The sequence below is a fragment of the Symphalangus syndactylus genome, chromosome 9 (genome assembly GCF_028878055.3).
Source record: "Symphalangus syndactylus isolate Jambi chromosome 9, NHGRI_mSymSyn1-v2.1_pri, whole genome shotgun sequence".
Classification (NCBI taxonomy): domain Eukaryota; kingdom Metazoa; phylum Chordata; class Mammalia; order Primates; family Hylobatidae; genus Symphalangus; species Symphalangus syndactylus.
Window position 1 is genome coordinate 64,510,884 of NC_072431.2, and position 22,346 is coordinate 64,533,229.

The following is a 22,346-nucleotide window of genomic DNA, read 5'->3' on the forward strand; positions in this document are numbered from 1 at the left end:
TGCTCAATCACAAGAACATTCTATTCCCCAGCCAAAAGACAGAGGGGATACATTTCCTTTAGTTTCCTCCTACAAAATACCCATTAGATGGCATGAGTAGAGGGCAAAACGAAGTGTGCAATATGCATGTATTTAACAAGCTGCCTGGGGCTGGGTGCAGTGGCTCACGCCTGTAATCCCAGCACTTTGGAAGGCCAAGATGGGTGGATCATGAGGTCAGGAGATCAAGACCATCCTGGCTAACACAGCGAAACCCCGTCTCTACTAAAAATACAAAAAATTAGCCGGGGGTGGTAATGGGCGCCTGTACTCCCAGCTACTCAGGAGGCTGAGGTGGGAGAATGGCGTGAATCTGGGAGGCGGAGCTTGCAGTGAGCTGAGATTGCAGCCACTGCACTCTAGCCTGGGCGACAGAGCGAGACTCCGTCTCAAAAAAAAAAAAAAAGAAAAAAGAAAGAAAAACAAGCTGCCTGGCCTGGTGGAAGGTGCATGGGAGAACTAAGTTGGTTTTGTTTTTAGTTTTCTCATAGGCTCTTCCATGTACTGTTTGTGTGAACGTGGGCATATCATGTAGCCTCTCTGAGCTTCAGCTGATTCATCTGTTAATGGAGACAATTATATTACCTATGGGGTTGCTGGGGAGAGGAGGTTAGATGAAATAATTTGTAAGAGCTTAAAATTAGTTGAATCAGAATCTGTTTTCTTGTTGGGTTCTTCTCTTCATTTAACAACAAGCCCTGAGCCCTTATTTTGTTTCTGCCTTGCATCAGGCCTTACGGACAGAACAGAAGTGTCTTAGTTCATTTGTGCTGCTATGATAAAATATCACAGACTGGGTAATTTACAAAGAATGGAAATTTATTTCTCATGGTTCTGGAGGCTGGGAAGTCCAAGACCAAGGTGCTGGCAGGTTTAGTGTCTGATGAGGAATTGGTTTCCATTTCCAAGAGGGCACCTGGTGAATGCATCCCCAGGAGGGGAGAAACTCTGTGTTCCCACATGGCAGAAGGGTGAGAGAATGCTCCCTTTAACCTTGAGCCCTTTTATAATAATCCATTCATGAGGGCAGAGCTCTCACGACTTAATCACTTCCCCAGTGATTAATCACTTCCTCAATGATTTTGAGAGATCATTGAGAGCTGGCCCAATAAGAGGGGCTTCCTGGGGAAGGTGGGCACTTGAGCACCTGTTAGTACCACTACAATGGAGATTAAGTTTCAACACATGAATATTGGAGGGAACACATTTAAGCCATAGTGAGAAGTCATGGAGAAACAAGGAATGCACACAAACAATTCAATGAGATGGCTTGTTAAACAATGGAACTGCTGTTCCTCTGTTCCCTGGCTGGGTGGGCACTTTTCTCTAACATCCCGTAGCTCCTTGTGCTGACCCCACCTCTGCACAGTCTCATCCTCTTGCACTTCTCTGCACTCTGCTGATTGGGCCCAGACCAAGGACTCTGTGAAAGGAGACGGGGTCATTTCTCATGGATCTCTGGACCCTTGGTGTCAGGCACATGCTCCAGGACATAGTAGTGCTATCTTTATGTGCTTATTTGCCACGAAAGGGTGGTTCATGGGTTGCACAGAGGGTTGGGTTTGGCCAACCTGATTTTTGAATTCCTTGCTAACTTGGCTGCTCCTGAACTTCTCAGCTTGATGAGATCCTAATTTCCCACCTAGGCAAGGCCTTGGTGTTACACCCACCCTGATGCCACCTAAGCTTCTTTCTGCCATGTTCTGGCTTTTACTGTCAGCCCAGTTCTGCTTTGGAAGGAAAAGGCAATGTGCCCCAGTGGTCCCCACTGAATTTGCAGCTGTTTGACACCCCATCTGTGCCTATGTCCTATTTATCACTCATACTTAGGTTCACATCACCTTTACTACCAAGGTAGCCCTTGAATCTAAGATACTGGTCAGTGCCTTTCTTCACTGTGCCTGGAAAAGTCTTAATTTCTATAGTTTTTTTTAATGTCTGTAAAGGAAAGATAATAATCACTGATATATTCATTTATATCTATATCTATATTTATTTATTTTTAGAGATGGAGTCTTGCTCTGTTGCCCAGGCTGGAGTGCAGTGGCTCGATCATAGCTCACTGTAGCCTCAAACTCCTGGGTTCAAGCAATCCTCCCGCCTCAGCCTCCTGAGTAGCTGGGACTATAGGCGCACACCACCACACCTGGTTTGTCAAGATTATTAGATGATTGTTTGAAATAATGTAGGGAAAGTGCAAAGTAATAAGTAGGACACAAAAAGTTGGAAGAGTAATTAGTATTATCCCTGCTGAGTGATAGACAAATGTACGTATACTGCTTTGTAGAAGATTTAACACAGAGACTGGGTTTTCCCTTTCTCAGTGGACTCAGCAGGTGCATTTCTTTGCATTTACTCATTCATTCATTTTCATCTGCTGAACCTGCATGGATTGCATGTTGGGTACTAGATAAAGCAGCTCTCTTCAGGGTGCACATTGAAAGGAAGGGCAGTGATCTGCCTCCCAGAGTCATCCAAGCAATGCAGAACACAGCCATGTTAGGACGAGGAGGCCTGCTGTGTGGGCTGTGATGCTGAACTAAGTCTAATTCATTTAATCCTCATCACAACTCTGTGAGGTGGGTCCATGACTACCTCTGGTTTGCAGATGTGGAAACTAAGGCACAGAGAGTAAGAAACTGGCTCAAAGTCCCATTGAGGCAGCATCATTGTCTGGGGTAAATACCTGAGATTCGTTGTCTCATGGCTATGGAAAACTAGGACATGGACACACAGAGGGTGAGGTTCAGAGTGAAAGTTTAATAGGCAAAATAAAGAGAAGAGATCTCTGCGGTAGAGAGGGATCCCGGAGAAGTGGGTTGCTGCTTCCAGGGTGAAATGCAGGAGGTATTATAGATGAGCTTGAGGAGGTGGTGTCTGAGTTACATAGGGCACGAGAGATTGGTTGGACCAGTGTGTCATTTGCATAGAGCATGAAAAACTGGTTAGTGCTAGGTGTGCCATCTGCATAGGGTGCGAATTTCTCATATGATATGGTTTGGGTCGGTGTCCCTGCTCAAATCTCACATCCAATTGTAATCCCCAATGTTGGAGGTGGAGCCTGGTGGGAGGTGATTGAATCATGGGGGTGGATTTCCCGCTTGGTACTGTCCCTAATCTTTTTTTATGCAGATGGGTTATCTACCTGGCCGGCACCATGTTGCCCGTTTCTTTACTGTACATGTGGTGACAAAGAAAAGGGAAGATGGAGCCTCCGTGTTGAACATGCCTGGCCCCCAGGTAGCCCCTTTCTATTGGCACAGCTGCCGGCATTCACCTGTGCAAGCTTCCAGCTTGCTTTTCTATGTGTGCAGCTTGATTTTACAGGCTGCTCTTTGTTAGAAAAGAAATGATTTGGGGGCTGCTTTTTTTCTTTTATTAAAAGGGAAATTCCTCCAAGGACTCTTACCATCACTATCTGCCTAAATAATTTCTTTCTATGTTCTGAATCACCACGAGAGGGTAGAGCAGACATTTGAACTCAGGCCCTGTGCTCTTAAACATGACATGATATCTTACCTAACTGGTGAATGTGGACAAATGATTTTCCATGTGATGGGGTCAACACAACCCCCAGAAATGGGCTATCATCACCCTGCTTTTGTTAGCACTTAATGCATACCCATTATCAAAACTCTTCTTTTTTTTTTGAGATGGAGTCTTGCTCTGTTGCCCAGGCTGGAGTGCAGTGGCATGATCTCAGCTCACTGCAACCTCTGCCTCCTGGGTTCAAGTGATTCTCCTGCCTCAGCCTCCCATGTAGCTGGAATTACAGGCACGCACCACCACGCCTCATTTTTGTATTTTTAGTAGAGACAGGGTTTCACCATGTTGGTCAGGCTGGTCTCGAACTCCTGACCTCATGATCTGCCTGACTCGGCCTTCAAAATGCTGGAATTACAGGCGTGAGCCACCGCGCCTGGCCATCAAAAGTCTTTTTTATTGCTCTGTAATAATTATACATATTTATGGGCTACACGTGACATTTGATATATTGTATAATGTGTAATGATCAAATCAGGGTAATTAGAATATCCATCACCTCAAACATTTATCATGTCTTTGTTTTGGGAACTTTCTGGTTCTTCTCTTCTACCGATTTGGAAATATACAATGAATTATTGTTAACGGTAGTCACTCTCCCGTGCTATCAATCACTAGCACTTACTCCTTCCGTAACTGTATTTTTGTACCTATTAACCTCTCATCCCTGTCCTTCCACCCTTCTCAGCCTCTGGGAATCATCACTCTACTTTCTGCCTCCATGAGATTGACTTTTTAAGCATATGAATGAGAACCTGCTATTATTGAAGTCTTTGACAGCACAAGTAATTGCTGGAGACCCAGATACTGAGTACACACATGTATGTGGAACTATGAATGTGAACACATACACATACATGCACACACACGTGTACACATGCACCCATATGCAAGCACACAGATATGATAACAGGACTGATATGGTTTAGGTCTGTGTCCCTGCCCAAATCTCACATCCAGTTGTAATCCCCAACGTTGGAGGTGGGGCCCGGTGAGAGGTGATTGAATCATGCGGGTGGATTTCCTGCTTGGTACTGTGTCGTGATAGAGAGTGAACTCTTGTGAGATCTGGTTGTTTAAAAGTGTGTAGCATCTTCCCCCTGCCTCTTCATTCTGCTCTGGCCATGTACGATGAGTCTGTTTTTCCTTCTTCACCTTCTGCCATGATTGCAAGTTTCTTGAGGCCTCCCTAGAAGCCGAGCAGATGCCAGCGCCATGCCTCCTGTACAGCCTGCAGAACTGTGAGCCAATTAAACCCTCTTTCTTTACAAATTACCCAGTCTCAGGTATCTCTTTGTAGCAGTGCAAGAACTGACTAATACAAGGACAAAACCACAAAGCCACAGAAGCAAGGGCTAATGATGCAGCTCTGCAGAAAAGACACACTGATTTCCCCCTAGTCCTTCAGCCCAAAAGAATTATTTTGTAGAAATCCAGGCTGGATGCAGTGGCTCATGCCTGTAATCCCAGCACTTTGGGAGGTCATGGAGGGTGGATCACCTGAGGTTAGGAGTTCGAGACCAGCCTGGCCAATATGGTGAAACCCCATCTCTATTAAAAATACAAAAATTAGCCAGGCATGGTGGCACATGCCTGTAATCCCAACTACTTGGGAGGCTGAGGCAGGAGAATCACTTGAACTCAGGAGGTGGAGGTTGCAGTGAGCTGAGATTGCACCACTGCACTCTAGCCTGGGTGATGGAGTGAGACTCTTGTCTCAAAAAAAATAAAAAAATAAATAAATAAAAGAAAAGAAAAAAAAGGAAATAGAAATCCTTGTTAAACTTCATTCCAAATGATGGAGGCTCAGCTTGACTAAGGCAACATGAAGCTGATTGACTGAATATGTCTTGAGAAGCATTTCTGAGCTGGGCTCTGTGTTGAATGGGCCCTTTCACAGACATTATAATATGCAAACATCTGCAATGTCATTTCTCCATGAGAACCATTATTTCCATTTTATAGTTGGAGAGACTGAGGGCTCAGGCCAGTGTCCTTAGGTCATGGAACTGTGAAAGGAGTATAAAATCTCGGGACCCCAAACTCACTATGCCAAAGGGAGAGTTAAGCTTGGGAAACTGAGTCATGCAAACATAGCCTTCCCTTTGTCCACAGAGCTGTAATTTCACATGCTCACTTTATCTTGTATAAAATGTAGATCTACTCAGAGCTAGATGAATGCATAATTGACCCCCGATCCTGTTGTCTCTTTTCACATGTAATATGCAAATTCAGTGAGTGCTGATCAAAGCCTCACAGGAATATCGCCACCTGTCACCCCCCATCTGCCCACCCCTTTTCTTCTTTCCTCCTTCCCTTCCTGCCTGCTCTTTCCTCTTTAATTTTTTTTTTTTGAGAAGGAGTCTTGCTGTGTTGCCCAGGCTGGATTGCAATGGTGCTATCTTGACTCACTGCAACCTCTAACTCCCGGGTTCAAGTGATTCTCCTGCCTTAGCCTCCCCAGTAGCTGGGATTACAGGTGCCTGCCACCATGCCTGGTTAATTTTTGTATTTTTAGTAAAGATGGGGTTTCACCATATTGGCCAGGGTGGTCTCGAACTCCTGACCTCAGGGGATCCACCCGTCTCAGCCTCCCAAAGTCCTGAGATTACAGGCATGAGCTACTGCACCCAGCCCCCTTTAACTATTAAGGTCCTCAGAATCCTATTTAAAGAATGCACCGGCCACAGATCCTACTGTAACTTTTGTCTCTTTTTCCTGGGTGCGTCCTCAACCGTGGCAAAATAAACCTCTGAATTGATGGAGACTCGTCTCAGACACTTTTTGGTTTACGGAGCTGGCAAGGGACAGAGACGGGATTCCAACCAACACCTCCTGAATTCCAGTTCACTATTCGTTCTAGAATAATAGACACCACTTCCCACATATGCTCTGAGGATGCTGATTGTGACAAATTGGCTTACTAGTATTAATCTGCTGTTTCACGTGACTGTCAAGAGCAGGCAGATCTTTTTGTCTAATTCCTCTTCTGAGTACAAGATCCCAATTAATGCCCTGACCTCAGCCCTCATTCTCCTCCCATCAGGAACTCCAGCTGAGCTCTTCACACACCATTCACAGCCTGCCCTGTGGACTCAGTTTTCTCCTATCTGCTCCTTTCCCCGCCTCCTTCCAGAAGCTGCCAGTCATGTGGGCTTTCATTCATTGCTTCCAGGGATGGAAAGAGACAATATAATCGCTCCCTCTACACCTGTCAGGTAGAGGCTGCATTAGGCAGCTTGTTTGAGCTTGTTTTTAGTTCCAATCAAAGTGATTGAAACAGATGTACCTCGTGGGTCTTATTAAATGGCAGGGAAAATTACTCATCAGGCATCTGACTTGTTCCATGAATTCTTTGTATGCAGACAACGCTGCCTTTCTCCCCTTAAATAAACAAGTGTTTAGTTTGCTGATCAATAGTTAAGATTGGGCTGGCTGGAGGAGAATCCGTTTAATCACAGCCACAGAATGGCAAACGGCCTATTGCAATGCTCCCCTGCTAAGATTTTAGGAGTAATTTTTCCCTTTGACAGAGAGAAACATTATCTGCTTCTCATTCATTTACTTATTTATTCGTTTGTTCAATAAATATTGACTGGGCACCTACCACATCATGTGCCGAGTCCGGCGTTAGGTGTTAGGAATGTTTTAATAATGGATTTGACATGAGTCTTACTTCCGGGAAGCCCACAGTCTGGAGGAATGTAGAAATAAATTCACAAACAATTGCAATAGAAGTACAATAGATAACAGACTGCTCATTCAAGCCCTGTTTATGGATATGGGTCATGGGGACAGCTTCTAAAGTGGCTCTCGATGCTGTCTACCTCCTGACATCCATGCCCAAGTGTGATCTCCTGCCCTTGAGTCAGGGCTGGACCTATGACTTGCTTCTAATAAACAGAATATGGCAAAAATGATGGGATGTCACTTGCAAGATTTGGTAACTTGTGGATTGAACTGTGCCTGCCCGCAAAAGATACGTTGACGCCCTAACCTCTAGTATCTTAGAATGTGACCTTATTTGCAAATAGGGTCTTTGCAGATATGGTCAAGAGAAAGTCATTAGGGTGGGCCCTAATCCAGCATGACTGGAGTCCTTACAAAAGGGACATCTGGGGCTCAGCATAGTGGTTCATGCCTGTATTCCCAGCACTTTGGGAGGCCAAGGTGAAAGGATCACTTGTGGCCAGGAGTTCGAGACCAGCCTGGGGAACATGGCATGATGTGGTCTCTACAAAAAATAAAAATAAAAAAATAGCCAAGCATGGTGGTGCATGCCTATAATCCCAGCTACTTGGGAGGCTGAGGAAGGAGGGTCACTTGAGCACAGGAGTTTGAGGTTGCAATGAGCTATGATGGTGCCTCTGCACTCCAGCCTGGGTGACATAGCGAGACCTCATCTCTCAAAAAAGGGGGAGATTTGGACACATAAGTGGATATTGAAACTGAAACATCCTTCCTACTTCAGCATCCCAAAATGCTCAGATTACAGGTGTGAGCCACATGCCTGGTCAGAATCTGCATTTTTTTTTTTTTTTAGACAGGGTCTCACTCTGTGCACAGGATGAGTGCAGTGGTGCAATCACAGCTCATTGCAGCCTCAAACTCCTGGGCTCAAGCAATCCTCCTGCCTCAGCCTCCTGAGTATTAATAGCTGGGATGACAGGCATTTGCTACCATGTCTGGTTAATTTTTGTATTTTTTGTGGACACTGGGTTTCACCCTGTTGCCCAGGCTGGTCTAGAACTCCTGAGCTCAAGGGATTCTTGTGCCTTGGCCTCCCAAAGCACTGAGATTACAGGCATGAGCCACTGTGCCTGGCTGGAATCTACATTTTTAACAAGCATTTCAGCCTATTTAGATGTAGGGGCTCTCAGATAGCACTTTGAGAGGCTGTGCTGTGCAGGGTGGGTATGAAAATGAGAAGCCAGAGGCATGGAGCCTGGAGAGGTGGGACAAGCCTTTTTTTGGGGGGGGGTGGTGGAGGCTTGCTCTTTCATCCAGGCTAGAGTGCAGTGGCACGACCTTGGCTCACTGCAGCCTCCGCCTCCTGGGTTCAAGTGATTCTCCTGCCTCAGCCTCCTGAGTAGCTGGGATTACAGGTGCCTGCCACCATGCCCAGTTCATTTTTATATTTTTAGTAGAGATGGGTTTCACCATGTTGGCCAGGCTGATCTCGAACTCCTGACCTCAGGTGATCCGCCTGCCTCGGCCTCCCAAAGTGCTGGGATTACAGATGTGAGCCACCGTGCCTGGCCCACAAGCCTTGACCTGGAGAAGGTTCACCTCTTCCCGGGAGATCGAAGGTAAGGAAGGGTGCAGGGTTAGATAAAGCCACAAGTGTATGTCATGGGAACGAAGGGAAGGTGGGGTGATGGGGTGGAATGGAGTGAGTTTCCATTGGGAATGGACTGTGTTTTCTTTATAAACTGGGGTGAATGGAATCAACTAAGAGTGACACAGCAGGTAAGGTGGATGGGGCCTGGGGATGAGTTGGGGGAGGTGGAGGCTTCTCCAAGATTGGAAATCCCCAATGGGTTTGCCACGTTCGTTATAAGATGCCTTATAGAATAAGAATAATAAGAATCTAATAAGATTCTTATTAAAATTCCTGAGCCTTTTGGACACCAGAAGTGAGAGTTCAGCTCTGGTACTAAGGGGACTATCCCTGGGGAGGGATGTGTAGGGGCAGGAGACTGGAAGGTGAAGCCATCCATGGGTGTTCTCTCAGCTGAACTGGCTCCAGCACTCTCTATATGGTTTTGTGAGTAGGGCTGCAGCCTGATAGACTTAGGATGAAGACGACAAAAGTTTGGGAACAGCTGCCAAGGGGGAATGTAAGCTGATTAACCCATTTCTGCCTGGTACTACAGCTGTGAGCCACCATGCCCAGCCAGAGGGCATCTCTTTTGTAGGTTGAATACCTACCCACCTAACTCAAATCTGGGAGAGCAACCAACCACAATCAATCAATCAATCAATCAGTCATAAGGAGGCACCTGCCTTAGTAGCCATCCTATAGACACATCATTGCATGTATATGGATCACATAGATTCATAATTATAGGTAAACAGAAAATGATGTACAGCAACCTGCAGATTTAAATAGTTACCAAAATGATAAACCTCCTTGGCAGTCATTCAGAGTGGGTAGATCCGCTGCCTGGATCTACCTCTCATTGTAGTGCTTGTGGTCCGTCTCCTTAACCAACTAAAGTTAGGGGTTTATATAGTGGGGAAGGAATATAGCTATGTGTATTAGTCAGGGTTCTCTAGAGGGACAGAAATAATAGGATAGGTGTATATATGAAGTGAAGTTTATGGAGGAGTATTGACCCACATGATCACAATGTGAGGTCCCACAGTAAGCCATCTGCAAGCTGAGGAGCAAGGAAGCCAGTCCAAGTCCCAAAGCTGAAGAACTTGGAGTCTGATGTTCGAGGGCAAGAAGCATGTAGCGTGGGAGAAAGATGTAGGCCAGAAGACTAAACCAGTCTAGTCTTATCACGTTCTTCTGACTTTATTCTATCTGCACTGGCAGTGATTAGATGGTGCCCACCCAGATTGAGGGTGGGTCTGCCTCTCCCAGTCCACTGGCTCAAATGTTAATCTTCTTTGGCAACACCCTCACAGACACACACAGGATCAACACTTTGTATCCTTCAATCCAATCAAGTTGACACTCGGTGTTCACCATCACGCTATGTGTCAGAAAACAGGAATTAGGGAGGGGTAAGGCAGAGGTGTTAGTCAACAGGCAGCAGGTGCATCTCAATGTTGGAATGTGGTGATTTGGAAAGTCTCAGTTGGTTGATACCAGCTGGGAGGCCTGATGGTCAGTCTCCTGAGAGAGGAACTCAGGTAGGACACATGCAAGTTTCTTAAGCTTCAGTTCTATGAGAAAAGTGGGCTGGTTTCATACTGGTAGATGCCCTTGTGGTTCTTGTTTGACTCATCCAGTTTATACCTGCCTGACCATCACTCTGGTTCTAGGAGCACAACTTTGTGTTCTCTCTGGCATCTTGGAGAAAACCTGGCCTGGGGTAGCCCCTGGTTCTTCAGAAGGAAGGGACAAATTCAACATACTACCATGATAGGAAATAAGCTCAAAGATTTCTTACTCACAGATCCTGAGCAAGGAGGACTCAATGAGTTGGGAGGGGAGTTCTCCATTCTTGTGTCACATGAGGAAGGAATGAAGAATCAGGAGGGTGGGGGGGGGAGAGAGAGAGAGAGAGAGGCAACCAACAGTATATATAAGGGAATATGGTGTGGGTCTGTATTAATCCATTTTCACACTGCTGATAAAGACATACCCAAGACTGGGCAATTTACAAAAGAGGTTTAATTGGACTCACAGTTCCACATGGCTGGGGAAGCCTCACAATCATGGTAGAAGGCAAGGAGGAGAAAGTCACATCTTGTGTGGATGGCAGCAGGAAAAAGAGAGCTTGTGCAGGGCTACTCTCATTTTTAAAACCATCAGATCACATGAGACCCATTCACTATCACAAGAACAGCACGCAAAAGACCCCCACCCCCATAATTTAATCATCTCCCACAGGGTCCCTCCCATAACACATGGGAATTATGGGAACTGCAAGATGAGACTTGGGTGGGAACACAGAGCCAAAACATATCAGGGTCTTTCTTTAAGCTCTCAAATGCCTGATGATCCGTTTAAAGGAAGTGGTGGGAGAATGGGGAGCCACATGTGTTAGGCGGGAAAGACGGCTGTACTCTGTTCTTATCTCTGGCTACTGCCTTGGGCCATTTGAGTATGATTTTCTACCTCTAAGGCCTAGGCAGGAACCTTTGTTGTATCATTGTCATTACCTGTAGATATCTGGATTGACCACATGGAGGAACTGGAAGGAGGTGTAGAACTAGAAACCATGTCAAGGAGGAGTGAGTCCTGCTTCAGGTTTGAAAAAGTTAAATATATTCAGAATGGATACAGACGCAACATAAAATGATAGGAATTTACTACAGGAGGTGATTTAAGTCATGAGGGTGAAGGGGGAGTTGTGCCCTTATAAGAGGGACCCCAGAGAGCTCTCTAGCTCTCTTTCTGTTGTGTGAGGGTATAAGGAGAAGGCAGCCATTTGCAAACCAGGAACTGGGCTCTCACCAGACACCAACCTGCTGGCACTGTGATCTTGGACTTCCCAGCCTCCAGAACTGTGAGAAATAAATATTTGTTGTTTAAGCCACCCAGTCTATGGTAATTTGTTATAGCTACACAAATGGACTAAGATACTACCCAATGTCCAATCTCTTTTTCTTTAGTTACAGAGCTATATTTATTTTATTTTATTTTATTTTATTTTATTTTATTTTATTTTATTTTATTTTATTTTATTTTATTTTTGAGATGGAGTCTCACTGACACCCATGCTAGAGTGCAGTGGCATGATCTTGGCTCCCTGCAACTTCCACCAGCCAGGTTCAAGTGATTCTCCTGCCTCAGCCTCCTGAGTAGCTGGGATTACAGGCATGGGCCACCACGCCCAGCTAATTTTTCTATTTTTGGTAGACACAGGGTTTCACCATGTTGGCCAGGCTGGTCTCGAACTCCTGACCTCAGACGATCTACCCGCCTTGGCCTCCCAAAGTACTGGGATTACAGGCGTGAGCCACTGTGTCCGGCCAGAGCCCTATATTTTTGAAGTTAGGTCTTGCTCGGCTAAAAATTCTTATTTCTCAGTCTCCCTGGTGATCGGGTTTCCAATGAGATTGAATCAGAAATTATCAGGTGGGAATTTGGAAAAGCTCTTTAAAGGGGGTGTTTTGCTTCCCCACCACCTCATCCTCTTTCTTCCTGCCTGAAGCATGGGCATGATGCCTGGGGCTCCTGCAGCCATTTCTGACTATGGGATAATCTCCAGGATAAAAGCCATTCACTAAAGATACTGGGACAGAAACACTGGAGAAGGCTAGGCGTGTATGGTTTTATGGAATCATCACAACTGCCATAGACTGCCTTCCTTTGGACTTTTTTATAGGAGAAAAAGAAAAATCTCAATTTTGTTTATGAGCCAGTGTTACTTCAGGTCTCTGTTGCTGGCATATTAGTCAGAAACAATATTAAATAAAGGCAAACACTTTACACAATGCCCAGCCTTTTGTAAGCATTTACTAAATGGTACCTGTCATGATTGTGGTCATGGTGGTAGTGATGGTTATAACAAGCTTGGCATAAACTGCTTTGAGCTCGTTAAAGCCTTGGTATTGCTTTTGCCAGCTTAGAGCCTCTGGTTCAATTTCAGATACACAAACTCAAATGATTACCACCATGGTTTCCTTAGTTCTTCCATCATGGTGCATTCCACATTCATCTTTAACCTATTCCTAATGTAGTCCTTTATTCTGGAAGTATCATCAGCTCCATTCTGCAGGTGAGAAACCGAAGCTCAGGGAAGCGAATTTACTACTCAGACAACATCATGCAACAGTGATTGATGCGTCGAGCCCAGGACCAACCTGTTTTCTTGAAGCTAGAATGATAGTGTGGAATGTTGTAAGGAAAAGAACACTGAGTTTGCAGGTCGACAGATCTGTGTGTTAATCTTGGCACTGGTGCTTCCCAATTGTGTGACCTTGGGCAGTGAGTTAATTTTTTTTCTTTTTTGTGAGGGAGTTTCACTCTTGTGTGAGTTCATTTTTTTAAGCCTCAGTTTCTCATCTGTAAAATGGGGGCAATAAATACAGCACAGATTACTACCTAATATGAGTGAAGTGCCCAGACCATGAGCACAACATAGGACAGCCACCCAGAAAAAGGTGGTCTGTGCTACTTTGTCCTCCCTTCAGGATTTACAGGAACCACAGAAGATCACCCCATCAGAGGCGTGTGAACCAGATCAACTCCATCTTGAATAGGAGCTGGGTAAAATGGGGCTGATACCTACTTGGCTGCATTCCTAGATGGTTAAAGCATTTCAAGTCACAGGATGAGATAGGAGGTCAGCACAAGATACACAGGTCATAAAGACCTTGCTGATAAAACAGCTTGCAGTAAAGAAGCTGGCCAAAACCCACCAAAAACAAGACGGTAACGAGAGTAACCTCTGGTCGTCCTCACTGCTACACTCCCACCAGCGCCCAGACAGTGTACAAATGCCATGGCAACATCAGGGAGTTACTTTATATGGTCTATAAAGGGGAGGCATGAATGATCCACTCCTTAATTAGCATATCATCAACAATTAACCATAAAAATGGGCAACTAGCAGCCCTCAGGGCTGCTGTGTCTATGGAGTAGATATTCTTTTATTCCTTTACTTTCTTAATAAACTTGCTTTCACTTTATGGACTTGCCATGAATTCTTTCTTGTGTGAGATCCAAGAACCCTCTCTTGGGGTCTGGTTCAGGACCCCTTCCCTGTAACAACCCCACTTGGATATATTAATCATGGGTAGGGGGTGACCTTCACATGGTCACAGCCTGTCAATCCAAACTGATCAGTAAAGCCAAAGATGGTTCTAAGGCCCCTTTCTCTATCTAGTGTGGCCAGAAATCCTTCGAGGCAGCTGCCTGAATTTTGTAAGGCTGATGGTTAATCTGTTTCCCTTGGGAAGATGGCCTTAGTGCTCTGCTAAGGTGTCATTTGCAGGAATAATTGGTTTAACAATAGACACACTAAGAGAAGCATCTCTGAATCCTGTGCCTACAGCCTGGTTTCCTATCACTCAGGCTCCTGGGGGCTCCCTCTCATTTCCTAAGCCAAACAGATGACACCAAGGAGAGGGAGAGAGAGAAATCTTTGAAGTGGAAGAAGGCACTTGGACTAATGGCATAATTACTCCAGAGAATCATTTGCAAAGTAATTATGGACTATTGTTAGGATGCTCTAGCATTTTTTTTTAAAGTAATAAGGCTTTGGTTTGAGTGAGTGATTATGGGGGAAAAAAGGCAATAATATGTGTGTACATTTCAACAGGAGAGACACTTTTCATAAACCAGCATGCCCCCTTTCCTGCCTCCCTAGTGCAACACCAGAAACTAACCCAGGAGCCCCTCAACAGGCCCCAGTGGGCATCACTGCATCCTCTGCCCTGCTTTGAACATCTCTGGTATTCAAATGCAATTTTGAGAAACACTGGCTATAGAATAATTTCCTGAGAAATGCATTTCCCACGAGGACAGGAAGATTTGAGGCCATGTTGTCAAGTAATGAAGCCGGGAGTCTTCAATGTGGGAAAGTTCTGGAGCTGTTCTCATGGGCATTTCAGACCAGAGCTGGGCTTCCCTAACTTCTGGCCCACCTCATAGGATGTCTGTGGGTTCCCATCTCTCATTGTGGGCCCCATGGCTCCCTTGCACCCAGCCTACTGCCTCTGCTTAGATGGGCTGTGGGTAGCTAATTGAGATACATGTCACAATTTTAACTTTTAAAATATCATATTAGTTTTACATTAGGATAAATGGGGTACATAGAAAGGCCATAACAGCGTGATTCTCTGCCTACACTTAGCAAACTGGTTATGTCCAGCTGACATCCTAGAGATGACTCCAGGGATGCATGGGAAGCAGGGGCCGAGATTGAGGTTGCTCTTTCCAGATGGAAATTCAGTCTAAAGATGGAGGGGATGGAGGAGCAGGGAGCTGGAAGGACTGAGATTCGGGTGGATCCATCCAGGCCCTCCCTGAGTTGGGCCCCTCGATCCCAGAGGAAGCAGGGAACCATTCAAGCAGCCTGGCACAGAGCCGGTAACAATTGTCACTAATTATAGCTCCTGTTTCCTGAGTTTCTAGAAAGGCCAAACCCATTCTCATTTGATCTCAGTGACAAAGGAACAGCGAGCCAGAGAGGGGAGGGATTTGCCCAAGGCCTCCCTGCCTCTCAAAATAGAACTTTCACTTGAGGAGAGACAGCAAAGCCAGGGTTGCACAGAAGTCAGATGTCCTGTAGTCTTGCCTCACGGTGTTGCTGAGCTAAGGGACTTGGGTCGTGTGGGGCAGCCTGCAGATTCCTAGGAGGGGCTTTGTGGACATCATCTTTTGGTTCTGTCTGGGGCTGGCTTTACAGTCAGGTGGCCCACTAGCCACAGAACTGGACTCTTGTGATAGGACTGAACTGGGGCTCACTTACCTGGTGCAGTAAAACTAGATATCCACACTGAGGTTGTTGCAGCAATAAACTAGAAATACAATTCTGAGTCCCCCAACCAACTGAACAAACCCCCTCCTGGCTGAGGGGATCCTAAGAAAACCCGAAAAACTAGTTTAGCCCGTGAGGTGAAGGGGAGGTCCAATATGCACTGTTATACCCCCTCCCTCTGGAGTTTAGGCACAACTGACCAGCACTAACATTAGAGATAATGAAACCACAAAACAGACTCTGTGGCAATAAGATACCAAATTCCAACCTGACCCTGGTATAGCATCACATGACAAATAGCAGGCCCTAAAGGAAATCAAATATATTTCTTTAACATATTTTGAAATGGCTCTGCAAAGCAATCTCTAGTGGGGGAAGTCTGCAGCATTCTGTAAAGAATCTGCTTCCTGGGCCGGGCGCGGTGGCTCACGCCTGTATTCTCAGCACTTTGGGAGGCTGAGGCTGGCAGATCACAAGTTCAGGAGATCGAGACCATCCTGGCTAACACGGTGAAACCCTGTCTCTACTAAAAATACAAAAGATTAGCCAGGTGTGGTGGTGGGTGCCTGTGGACTTCAGCTACTTGGGAGGCTGAAGCAGGAGAATGGCGTGAACACAGGAGGTGGAGCTTGCAGTGAGCCGAGATCGCGCCACTGCACTCCAGCCTGGGGGACAGAGTGAGACTCCATCTCAAAAAAAAAAAAAAAGAATCTGCTTCCTTTTCTAGGTCTTTTTTCTGATCAAGGAGATATTTAGCTAAGAGTCTGACACCTTTTAAGATCTGAAAAGAGACATTGACCATCTATTTTCTCTGAAGCCTGTTACTTAGAGGTGTCATCTATGTAACAAGAACCTTGGCTTCCATAACCCCTGTTATCTTAGCTCAAGCATTTCATTATGCTGACTTCAACTCTTAGGCAAAGCTTAACTCTTTCAACCAATTGCCAATTAGGAAATCTTTGAATCCACTTATGACCTGGAAGCCCTGCTCCACACCCTCAAGATATCCTGCTTTTCCAGCCCACAGCAATATATACTTTCCATGTATTGATTTATGTCTTTGCCTGTAGCTTCTCTCTCCCTAAAATGTATAAAACCAAGTTGTAACCCCACCATCTTGAGCACATGTTCTCAGTACCTCTTGAGACTGTGTTCCAGGCCATAATCCTTCATATTTGGCTCAGAGTAAACCTCTTTAAATATTTTACAGAGTTTGGCTTTTTTCATCAACAATTGAAAGGAAAGCATGTATTGCAAGACACCAAGCAAGGAGAATTGGGTAGCTTGTACTTAAGACCTGACCTCCCCAATGGCTTACAGGCAAGAGTTTTTAAAGGCAGGGGTAAATTTTAGGAAAGTAGAAGCTACAGGCAAAATCATAAATCAATACATGGAGGTTACACATTGGTTTAAGCTTGAAAGTGTGGGATATCTTGAAGTGGGGGCTTACAGGTTGTAGATAGACTCAAAAGATTTTCTGATTTGCAGTTGGTTAAGATAGAGAAGCTTTGTTTAAAAATTTAAAGTTGACAGAGAAAAGAAAGTTAGCTGTCAAGGGGGACTGACTTTCCTTAAGCCCCTCAGGAAGAAACTTATAATAAAGAGTGATAGTTAAAGTTTAGTCTTCACTTTCCCCTTATCTGGGGTCTAGTGCCAGCTGATCTGTTCCACAGGGTTCTCTAGTGGGGGTCTAAGCCACTGAAAATCAACTCAGGGACATATAGTAAGATGTTATTGTCAGAGGTGTGTAAACCAGAGCAACTCCATCTGTTTTTTTTTGTTTGTTTTTGAGATGGAGTCTCGCTCTGTCACCCAGGCTGGAGTGCAGTGGCGCAATCTTGGCTCACTGCAAGCTCTGCCTCCCGGATTCACACCATTCTGCCTCAGCCTCCCAAGTAGCTGGGACCACAGGCGCCTGCTACTATGCCCGGCCAATTTTCTGTATTTTTAGTAGAGACGGGGTTTCACCTTGTTAGCCAGGATGGTCTCGATCTCCTGACCTTATGATCCACTGGCCTTGGCCTCCCAAAGTGCTGGGATTACAGGCGTGAGCCACCTCGCCCGGCCAGCAGCTCCATCTTGAATGGGGTTGGGTAAAACGAAGCTGAGACCTACTGGGTTGCATTCCCAGACAGTTAAGGCATTCTAAGTCACAGGATGAGATAGAAGGTCAGCACAAGATACAGGTCATAAAGACCTTGCTGATAAAACAGGTTGCAGTAAAGAAGCTGGCTAAACCCCACCAAAATCAAGATGGCCATGAGGGTGACCTCTGGCCATCCTCACAGCTACACTCCCAACAGCACCATGACAGTTTACAAATGCCATGGAAATGTCAGGAAGTTCCCATATACTGTCTAAAAAAGGGAGGCACAAATAATTCATCCTTTGTTTAGCATATAATCAAGAAATAACCATAAAAATGGGCAACCAGCAGCCCTCAGGGCTGCTCTGTCTATGGAGTAGCCATTCTTTTATTCTTTTACTTTCCCGATAAACTTACTTTCACTTTATTCTATGGACATGCCCTGAATTCTTTCTTGTGTGAGATCCAAGAACCCTCTTTTGGGGTCTGGCTCGAGACCCCTTTCCTGTAACATTATCTTTCCTTTTTTAAATTAAAAATAAAATTCTAAGCACCACCAACCATCTGAATGAACACCTCCTTTCAGCCTAGGGCATTCCAAAGTTAACCTGAAAAACTAGTTCAGGCTATTGTGGGAATGGGGAGCTTAACATGACTCATTATATCTTCCTCTTTTTTAGAATTTACACACGGCTGACTAGTGTTAACATCAACACAAAGGCCTTAAGACTGATAGAACAGACTCTTTAAGTTGGATGAGGAACATTTACAATCTGTTCTCTCTGAAGCCTGCTACCTGGAGGCTTCATCTACATGATAAAACCTTGGTCTCCACAACTCCTTATCGTAACTCAGACATTCCTTTCTATTGATTCCAGGTCTTTGGATATGAAGTCAACTCATTGCCAGTCAGAAAATCTTTGAATCTGCCTATGACCTAAAAGCTCCTGCTTCCAGTTGTCCTGACTTTCTGGACCAAACCAAGGTACATGTTACATGTATTGATTGGGGTCTTATGTCTCCCTAAATGTATTAAACCAAGCTGTAACCCAACCACCTTGAGCACATGTCATCAGGACCTCCTGAGGCTGTGTTTAATCTTGGCATGTCCTTAACCTTGGCAAAATAACCTCCTGAGGCATGTCCTTAACCTTGGCAAAATAAACTTCCAAATTGATTGAGACTTGCCTCAGATACTTTTTGATTTATAGTTTCCATAGGGAGTGCAAACTTCTGTAGAACTTCAACTTCCTTGGTTATTTTGGTTTTGGCTACTATTACCTTCTTATTTAACAAGTTACTTATTTACTTCTTGGGCTAGCAAGGTGCCTGGAATTTCCCTTGAGAGAACTTCAGGATTTTCCTTTATCTCCATGCTTGAGGTCTGCAGGCTCCTAAAAGAAAAGGGGATCCCTGCTGTTTCACTCTCATCAGAGCAAGATGGTCACTTTCTGTGAAAACAGAAGAAGGGCGTGAACCAGGGTGGTAGTTGATCAGGATCTCATGCTGGGTCACAGATGACTCTGTTAAAAGAGGCAACTATGCCAGTGTCTGGATTCTGGATAGCTGAGATGAAGGCATCATTGCAGGTGAATTAAACATGTTGTTTCTGACCTTAGGCTGCCTGGGATTTTACTCTACTTAGCTGTGACATCTTGAGTAAGTTAACCTCTTCAAGATGTGGAGTCCTAATTAGGCAGTGGGAGTTGGGCTGGCAGGACCAAGTGAAAGCAAAAAGAGAAAGCCCATAAGTTATAAGTCTGCCTTTCTTCATGGTCCAGAACACATAGGCCTGCTGTGCAAATAACCCACAATCCTCCTGCACCCAGCTATCACCAGACCCTTGGCTGATAGAAAAATGCGAGTTAATTCACTGCAACCTTGGCATTATCAGACTGTACAAAGCCCTCTTCACCACACAGCACAAGCACCATTCCATAAAATCCTCAGCAAGCCTTTGTCATCTTTTTGCAGTCAGCCGCCATCTTGCTGACCTGTCCATTGCTTCCTTGCAATGTATTTTTATACTTACTCTAATAAATCTGCTTTTGTTTACCTGTGACTGTCTTGGGAGATTCTCTTACTGCCCACATGACACTGGCCTCAGATAGTCACTACCTGCAACACAAGAGTTTATTTCTCATCTGTAAAATGGGTCCAGTAACTCGATTTGGGGGAATTAATGAGCTAATCCAGGTAATATACTTGGCACGGTGCCTATATATTAAGCTCAGAAACATTGGCTGCTATTCTGAAGATAATTATTGTTATTGAGAGCTGGGGCTCTGGAATGAGACCTACTTGAATTCCACTCTTGGCTATTTATTAGTTGTGTGATCTTGGACTAGTCATTACCTCCCCAAGTATAAAATGTGGATAATAGGTGTAGCTACTTCATAGGGTTAAGAAGATTAAGTGTGTTAATCCACTTAATGTGCTCAGCACATAGTATATTATTATTTATCTCTATGTTCAGCTGTGAGTTTATCCATAGGTAGAGGAGGTGCCTGCTTTTTGGTACTAAACTGGGAAGGGGTCTAGACCTGTTTAAGGCTTGTTAGAGAGTGGTTGTAAGCTAACAGGTGGAAGGGCATGTATCCCGGATCTGCTGGCTCCAAAACTGAAGCTTCCCACTGCCCAGTGCTACCTCCTTGGGCTGGGTGCTAGGGGACTCTTCAGAAGATAGCAACAGCCTGTTTCATTGCACAGCTGTGGTGGGTGTGGCTCCAACCTTAGCTCCTTCAGGACAGGGCACATGCTTGGTTCGTCTTTGCATCTATTCAGCTCAGATCATGGAATGTAGTAATACCTCAGTGAATTGCTCTGAGTTGATTATAAGCCAAGAGACACAGATGAGCATCTGAGATGGCATATTGTTACCAGAAAGGGGTCTCAATGCAGACACTGAGAGAGGGTTCTGGAATCTTTTGCTTTGTTTTGTTTTTTGGGTTCTTGAATCTTTCCTAAGAAAGAATTTGGGACAAGTTCATAGAGTACAGTGAAGGCAAGTTTATTAGGAAAGTAAAGGAATAAAAGAATGGCTACTCCATAAACAGAGCAGCCCCAAGTGCTGCTGATTGCCCACTTTTACAGTTATTTCTTGATTATATGCTAAATGGGGGTGGATTACTCGTGAGTTTTTTGGGCAAGTGGTAGATAATTCCTGGAACTAATGGTTTCTCCCCTTTTTAGAGCATATGGGTAACTTTCGGACGTTGCCATGGCATTTGTAAACTGTCATGGCACTGGTGGGCATGTTTTTTAGCATGCTAATGTATTATAATTAGTGTATGGTGAGCAGTGAGGATGACCAAAGGTTACTTTGGTCATCATCTTGGTTTTGGTGGGTTTTGGCCAGCTTCTTTACCGCAGACTGTTTTATCAGCAAGGTCTTTATAACCTGTATCTCATCCTGTGACTTAGAAGGCCTAACTTCCTGGGAATGCAGCCCAGTGGGTCTCAGCCTTCTTTTTCCCAGCCCCTATTCGAGACGGACTCTGGTTCAAACACCTCTGATAATATGATCAAGTTCCACGTTGTATGGGACAGATAATTTGAATAGAAATAGTCCAAAGGATAGGGCTGGAATCATCAGCAGAGCTCTCTGGAGGAGGTGAACTGAGCTGTTCCTCGAAGGATGGACCTGCTTTAAAAAGCTCATGGGGAAATGGGGACAATTTCTGGGTTGGGAGGCAATGTGGTCAGTGTGACTGCAATGTGCTGGAGGGAGCAGAAAGGGGCCAGTTTTGTTAGAGCAGGATGTGTGTGTTAGGGGTGAGGGTAAGGGAGGAGACCACCCCTCATATCATCTTATGCCCAATTTCTGCCTCCAAAGAAAGAAGAAGTAAAAACTAAAAGGCAGAAATGAAATCCACAGGCAGACATCCCAGCACCACACTGTGGGCCTGGTAGTTAAAGATCGACCCCTTACCTAATCGGTTATGTTATCTATAGATTACAGATGTTGTATAGAAAAGCACTGTGAAAATCCCTGTCCTGTTCTGTTCCGTTCTAATTACCGGTGCATGCAGCCCCCAGTCACGTACCCCCTGCTTGCTCAATCAATCACAACCCTCTCACGCAGACCCCCTTAGAGTTGTAAGCCCTTAAGAAGGACAGGAATTGCTCACTCGGGGAGCTCGGTTGTTGGAGACATGAGTCTTGCCGAAGCTCCCGGCCGAACAAAGCCCTTCCTTCTTTAACTCGGTGTCTGAGGGGTTTTGTCTGCAGCTTGTCCTGCTACAAAGGGGTGATGACAGGCCTTGAGAAGGGGACAGGAGTTTGAGCTCAATGTGGTAGCCTACCAAGAGATGCAGAAAGTTTCGGAGGTGGAATGACCTCTGATGAGTATCTTGAAGGTTGACTTGGTGGCTATTGTGCAGGTTGCAGGTGTGGGCAGGGGAGCAATGCCTGGAAGCAGCCGCGTTTGCTGGTGCACCCCAGCACTGAGCATGCAATCTGGTGCCTTGCAGAGCTGCCCTCAGCCTCTTGTCTGACTTGAGTATCCCGGGAGATTATGCAGTCTGCATTGTGTTGCAAAGTGGTGCAGTCACTTAACCATGACCCACAGA

At 45.2% G+C, this 22,346-nt stretch overlaps 1 long non-coding RNA gene across 1 annotated transcript in view; it reads left to right on the forward strand.

Moving 5' to 3' along the window:
* Window positions 1–18,748, forward strand: part of LOC129490553 (uncharacterized) — a 176,270-nt gene extending 157,522 nt beyond the window's left edge. Inside the window, exon 3 of the long non-coding RNA XR_008660284.2 lies at window positions 18,654–18,748. This is a non-coding gene — a long non-coding RNA (uncharacterized lncRNA). The remainder of the gene's footprint in view (window positions 1–18,653) is intronic.
* The last annotated feature ends 3,598 nt before the right edge of the window (window positions 18,749–22,346 follow it).